The sequence below is a fragment of the Corvus brachyrhynchos genome, unplaced genomic scaffold, assembly GCF_000691975.1.
Source record: "Corvus brachyrhynchos isolate BGI_N302 unplaced genomic scaffold, ASM69197v1 scaffold283, whole genome shotgun sequence".
Lineage (NCBI taxonomy): Eukaryota > Metazoa > Chordata > Aves > Passeriformes > Corvidae > Corvus > Corvus brachyrhynchos.
In genome coordinates this window covers 2,748,734-2,755,861 of record NW_008237409.1, presented here as the reverse complement: position 1 = coordinate 2,755,861, position 7,128 = coordinate 2,748,734, and positions in this window count along the sequence as shown.

The window sequence follows — 7,128 nt, the reverse complement described above, 5'->3', positions numbered from 1 at the left end:
GCCGGGAGGAAATCCCGGCTCAGCGCGGGGTCTGTAGGGCACGAGGGGTGAGCTGGTCGGGTGGCCGAGCTGTCTCTGTGTGCTGCTTAATTTTATTTGTTTGAATGGTGGTGGAGCCTCTGTAGTTCTAAAGACAGGCTAAATCGTTTTGCCGGTGTTCCCGCTTGTAATGTCATCTTCTGGAAGGAAAAGCACGTATTGCAGTGAAATGTGGGAGCTGCTGCGGCTCCCTGCAGTGCAGCTGTGGCAGTGCAGGTGCCCAGGTGCCAGCTCTGGTGTCCGCTGGCCTCTTCCCAGTCGCAGCTCTGGCTCTCATTGCACCATAACCACATGCTAATCGTTTATTTCCGAGTGATGGCCTTTAATTTCTCTAACATGACTTCCTGGAGGCGCTGGTAGCACATCCTAAGCGGGCTCTGGTGCGGGAATGCAGGGTTACCTTCCCGGAGCAGTGTGTGCCTCCCGTGTCCGTGGGTGAAGCTGGAGCACAGGGAGGGGTCTGGAAGTGATGATCCAGTTGTGCAATGGGCACTTCCTATCTGACAGGTCTGAAGGGCGAAGTACTACGGGCCACGGTGTTACTAAACTTGGTTTCACTGCTGAGGAGCGTTTTTTGAGGAGAATTCGTGTAATAAAAGCTGCATTGGCACACCTGGCCAAGGTCTTCTGGCAGCCTGCTGCCCTGTGGTGCCAGTGTCTTTGTTTAGTTTGTGTTCAGCTAGCTGGGGCTGTGGTGGGCACTAATGTAGTGATGGATTTGCATGATTTATAGTGACTTTTCTCCAAACTCAAATAGGAAAAAGTTAATACTTATTTGAAGGTTGCAGCTGTTCGTAGTGTCTAAAATCGCTGCTGTTGTTTAGGTGGGCAGCTGAGCACTGAATTATTTTACTCCAATATCGTTTTAAAGCCCAGCCAGAATTCATAGTTTAGGTGTCCCTGTAGTGAGCAGCACAGACAGGAGAACCTCAGGAGTTGGCCAGAGCTTCAGCTCCAAGCAAGTGCCTTGTCCTGGTAGCTGCAAAGCCCAGAACCAGGTACTGAGGAGGTTCTGCACACTTAGGAGACACTCATCCCTCTGAGCAGCCCAACTCTCAATCAAGTATTGTGGCAACACACCTCTGATACATTATTTAAGACCCCAACCTTGCATGTGACCCACTGCCAGGTCTCTAATGACATGAGTGCTGTTACATAATGAAACTCATCTGCTTCACGCCAGAAGTGCTGGGAGCTTTCAGGCTAGCACATGGTGGAGCAGGACTGTTCTGACTGATTTATCTGTTTATTTGGGGTTTAATTTGCATTTTCTCTGCCTGTGCCTATTCAGTGTGGAACACTGGCTGAACCAGAATCTTTTACAGCTGCACGTAGGAGCTGATCCTTTCTGGGATGGGTGTGCACCCCTCTGAGCCTGGGTGCACGTGGCTCTTGCTCTTAATGCTGCAGTTGGCTGCAGCTACTGAACTTCCTCCTTTCGTTTCATTGAAAAATTTCAGAGGAATTTGAATTCTAGGAGTTAATTGCTTTTCTGCTGGAGGTTCTGACATAAATTTTGAGAGCAGAAACATTCATATTGCGATGTTTTTTGCTATCCAGGCTGCTCCTAGGAAGTCCTCATGGACTCTATAATACAATTTCTTGAGCTGTACCTGACCCACATTGTCTAGGAAACTTGTTGTACAGGTGTTGTGCAGCACTTGCGAGTTTGTAGTGATGCTTAATGAAAGATGAGGTACCCAACTGGAGCATTAGCTATAAAAAGCAGGTGATGGATTTACATGAGAAAGTTTTTGCAGGCTATTATTGAAATCAGTCAACACACAGTGTGATCGTAGCTCTCCACAGATTCATTATTAGAGGTTAAAAAATGGTCAAGTACAAAGCTTGTCTGATCTTCAGCTTCAGGCCAGTCCATTGCCTGTTGCTGTGCAGCTCGGCTGTGTGATTTGGGAATGAAGAGAGAAAAGTTCCAGAACCTTGCTCCTGAGTGCCTCATCTCTTGTGTGCACAGTGCTTTGTACCCCTAATTGGAGCTAAAGGTGTACTTTGGACAAGAAGTTAAGGGAGGGAGGTTTCTGGGGAGCTTAAACCAAAAAGTGTTGTCAGGTTTCAGGGTTTGTTTGTCTGAGTTCCATCACATGCTCTGCAATCTCAGCAGCCCCAGGTGTGCAGGCTGTTATCTGTGTGGTGTCTGTTGGACATCCCTGCCTTGCCACCAAAGAACATCAACAACAGGCTGTGGAGAAACTTTCCATGGGAATTTTCAAGGAGGAACCTGATTCCTGTGCTATCAAAACTCATGTTATTAAACTTTATATAGCTACTTCTTTTTCTTTTTTTTTTCAAAGTGGCTATGAGGAAACAATCCACTGTGCATGTAGTGGGAGATCAGAGTTCAGTGTGTGGGATGATTGCAAATCTGCTTGCTTCTATCCAGGCTTCAGGGATTCCTAAAATGTGCCAGTGTGTGTTCGAGGGTGAAAGTAAAACAGCTGCTTACTGTGGTGGGTCAGTGGAGCTTTTCTAAGATGACAATTCTTGGTGAGTGAGAAGGAACCAGATGAATTAGCAGCTGATGAACTGTGATTGCCAGTTAATTTAATCACACTACCCTGAAATATATAAATACTGAACTTGGACCAGGCCCTCTGCTGTACTGAGTTAAGGCATTAATAAATACTCTTCTGAATCTAAATATTTTCGTAAGACAATGTAGACAGTAGAGAAAACTGCCATCTCAGGCTGTGCACTTGATACCAAGACAGAACTGCTTTTTTAACACTAGGAAAAGGGGGTTTGTATCTATTGTTCATTGATGGAGCAAACCTGAATGGCAGCTGTGCTGTACTGCTGTGGTGGTGCTTGGGTGGCTCTTGGAATCACAGCTGTGCCAAAGAATAAAACAGGACAGCCAGAGCACCATAGAATAAAACATAAATTCAATACGTTGTTCTAAAAATGACAAAGAGCAAAATTCTTCCATGTATTGTGCTGACAGTGAGTTTAATACAGCCTAAACCACAAAATCTCTGCTGTAACAGCATTAGTTTGAAGCAGTTACATCCTTTGTTGATAATACAAGTCAGGAATTAGAGGACTGCTGTGCCTAATGCTGTTTTGGTGGGATTCTTGCTCTCTGCTTCTTAGTGGATCTGAATTCCTAAAGCCAGTGAGTTTAGAGTATTCCTGTGGAGGGAAAATACCTAACAGAACTGAAATGTCTTGTGGAGAGAGAGATTGCGTGTGTGTGTCAACTAATTGGATAGGAGCAATTAGTTAAGCAGTTTATAAGCTGCTCTGGGCATGTCCCTCGCAGCAGGCACTGAGGTGCAGGGCCCTGGCTGCCTTGGTGGCCGTGCTGATTTAGTGCTTCCTGCTGGGATTGGGGCCTCAGCCAAAGATAAGGAATGGCATTCAGTGGTTCTGAACTCCAGTTTCAGCAGGTACAGCCTCAGTGGTGGAGCTGAAACAGTCCCAGAGCACGTCTGTGGCTGCTGAGAGCGGGTGGTGCCTCGGCCTGCTGAGGGTGAGGCAGAAAATAGGAAGGATACAGAAATAGGAGAGCTCTTGAATGTTAGAGAGGTCCCTTATCTGTTGAAAACATGACTTCCTAGCCTGCCACAAGCTGTAACTCTTACCTTGCACTGGTAAATATGAAGTACTTTGCTGTGGACTGACTGTTGGGACTCTCAGAACTGCAGGCAGTAACTAACAGAGCAGCACAAACATAAATAGTTTTGTGTGACTTAAGTTTGCTTTTGTGAATTTTCATGTATAGAATTAAAAGAGCAGCTGAAGTGTAGCCTGGTGTCTGCCTTGTTCAGTCAAAGCCCAGTAAAGCATGGCCTGAGAGAGCTAATGTGACTCACTGCACATTGGGGGACTTCTCAAAAAAATGGGAATTTTCCAATTAAGTGGCATTTTGCAGCTATGTCATTTCTAGCTGCATGTAGATAAGGAGTCTCTGGGCAGGGGCTGAGCAGCTGCTTGTGGCCACAAGAGCAATGGTTATATCCTGTTGAGTGTGAGAGTCGAGGTGAAATGTGTGCTCAGCAGTTCTGTGCCCTTCCTCATAGGCAAGGAGAAATTATCTGACAGCTAAGCAGACTGTCACAAGAAAGGGAACATTACAAGAAGGGGTCAACAAAGAGACTCCTGTCAGCAGTTTTACCGTTCAGTTTGATGTCCCATCCATGTGACAACTTCTCTGGCTAAGTTACCAAGAATGCACTTGAATTATCTTGCAGTGAAAAAATAATTCTGGTAATCAAACATTGCCTTACCATGTTACAATGACTCACATCTCGGTGCCGCTCAGATAAAGGCCATCACAGAATTCCATGCTTCAGCAGAGCCTGCAAGTGACTGAAGTATCTGATCTTGGGTGAGATGAGTCCTTTGAGGCGACATCTCTGCTGAACACAAGAGTTGCTGCTGTCCCTGACAATCTGTTTCATGGTTCCACTCTACTGGAGCAGCTATTTCACAGAACACTTTATTCCTAGCAGGAGTGTGGTGTAACTGATCTTTCCAACAAATGGTGGTGTAAAATAACTCGAACTGTAAATCAGTTGCCTAAGCACAGTTAGCAAGTTCTGCTTTCATATCTGCTTGAAAGCCAAGGAAGTGGGTTTTGTAGTAAAATGTAGCGATGTCTTAAATTCCCTTTTTTAATTTATGAATCAGTGAAATGTAGTGGACCTAGTGCAACATTAAATATTTGGAGTTTTTTCCCTTTGTATAAAGAGGAGAGGTAGAAAATCTGCCATTAACCCCTGTGCACCTTTAGTTGTAGTTCAACTCACGAGTTTGTACATGGAATAGTATTGAAATTTTCAGAATAAAAGCCTTCAAAGAAATATTTGCTGTCATGTTTCCTAACAGTAATCTTCATCTCTGTTTGCTTTGCTTAGCTTTATAAACACGCCTGCCCCACTCACCTGAACTTTAGCCTGTTTGGGCAGGAAAACAACCTATATTCCAGGGAATGATCTCTGCTCAAGAGTTCTGGTGCAGCCAAGAAATTTACTGTTGGCTTTACCAGCTGGGCGAGGCAAGTGCCACTTTTGGCCAGTGACACTCTTGTGTAACCAGACAAAGAGATTGTCACCACCAGAGCCAACTTCCTGACCCTTGAAGCAGACGTGGTTCACACTGCTTCACACACTTGGTTTGTTGAGATGAAAAGATGAAGCGTTAGCAGAAGGAGTTTGTGTGCTTAGAGACCTTGCTGATGGTTGCACCTCCATCAGAAAACTTCTCCAGGCTTTCTTCAGAGCTCCTGTGCCAATCTCCTGTGCCAATCTTCTAAACCTTTGCAGAGAAATACCACACCTTTGATAACAGAAATGCAAAAAGTCTCCCATCTCCCACCTAGGGTTAGTGCCTCAGACCTGGCACTAGCAGATGGCAGTTTGCTGTGATTAAGGTAAATCTGTCTTGAAATATCCAAGCACCTTTGATGTGGTGGTTTTGTCCAGACCTCTGTAAGACATCCTGCCATCTGCTCGGACTTGCTTCTCTGATTTGTTCTGTCGACAACCTTTGAGTGTAGTGCTGTAAGTTACTGCCAAGCTTGGCTCTCTGCAGCTGCCCCCCTCTACCAAATTAACAAGGAAACTTAGTGCTTGATAAATGATTTTGCACTTGTTAAGCCTGCAGCCCTAGCAAAAGGAATTGCCACATCCCAGTAAGTCACTCCAGTAAGTCACACCAAACTCTCACATCTTCAAACCTTCCCTCCCTGCAGGGGTGTGACTGGGTTGCATATAACCCTGCCTAGCTCGTGTACAATGCCAGAGTCCCAGGTCTAGAGGACACTGCTCCAAGTGTGAAAAGGAGATATGAGCTTGAATCTAAAATTTTCTAAGTGGCTGGACAATATGTAGTCAGGTGCTGGGATGATGGACCTCAAACACTCACTTAAATCTGAGTAAAAGAGTTCTGACCTGTCAAGGAGGTAGGGTTTGATATTTTTTTTTTTTTTAATAGCTGTCAAACACTGTCACCGGGAAATTTCCTGCCTTTATTGTCAGGTATTCCCTGGGCAATCAACATCATCCGTCAAAGTGACTTTTGTGAAGCTTGTTCTGTTAACTTGGTGTGCCATAGCTCAGATGTTACTTGCTCCTCACATGTACTGTTGGAGAGCCTGGGCAAAGGGGAAGTGGAGTAAAATCCTCTTTATCAGGAGCTGCAAACAGGCAGGAGCAGAGCTGGGGCATGGCCTCCTTGGAGCTGGTGCAGAGCACAGCTGATAAGAGCTGAGTGCTCCAAACCAGGGCAATCATCCTAAACTGGCTTTGAAGGTCTCGCCCTTCTTGGGACATCTTGGGTTTGAAGGTCTTCCAGAAAGAAAAATACCAGAATATTAGAAGTGATAGTTCTTCTAATAGTAGAAAACTGGAGTTCTTAAGGTATGGACGAGCTGGATATCTGTGTGTGAGGTGAACTGACCATGCTGCATTTTCACTGTTAAAAATGCAATAAACTTTGTTTCCCTACCGACATCCTCGTACAGTAGCTTTGCAAAAGTGCTATTAACTAAACTGTTTTGTTGCAAGCAGTGCAAGAAACATAAATTAAAGGTAGGTATTGAAAGGCTTAGGGGAGCAGACTGTGGCTCAGCAGAGAAGGAAGCAGTTTATTGATAACTTTGGTGTTAAGTAGGGCCGTGGCTGAGCCATTGCTGATTTCAGTAGTACCCAGCTCTGCCTCCTGCTGCGAGACAGGCCTGGGCTAATTGCTAGACAGGCAGCTTTTTTTAGCTCCACAAGGATAAAGATAAAGCTCAGACACCTCACGTGTAATGTTAAGCTTGAAATAGTGATAGCTGTCAAACCCAGTGGATGAGTTCAGGGAGGAAAGCTGGTGAGAGTGAGGACTGAAGCTGCAAGTCCAGCATGGCGAGTTCAGTGTGCCTTAAACCACGTGAGGGGGCTCAAAAATTGAGTTATTAATGTTTAAGTTGTAAATAGACCTTGAAGACAAGACACCAAGTGCTTGAATGCTGCAGGGCTTCTCCAGGAAGCCTGCTGGGCTTAGTTGAAATTGTGCAACACGGTGTGTCATGCTGGTTTTGGGTAGCATGGCTGTTTTGTGACAAAACGAAGCAAAGTCTGATAT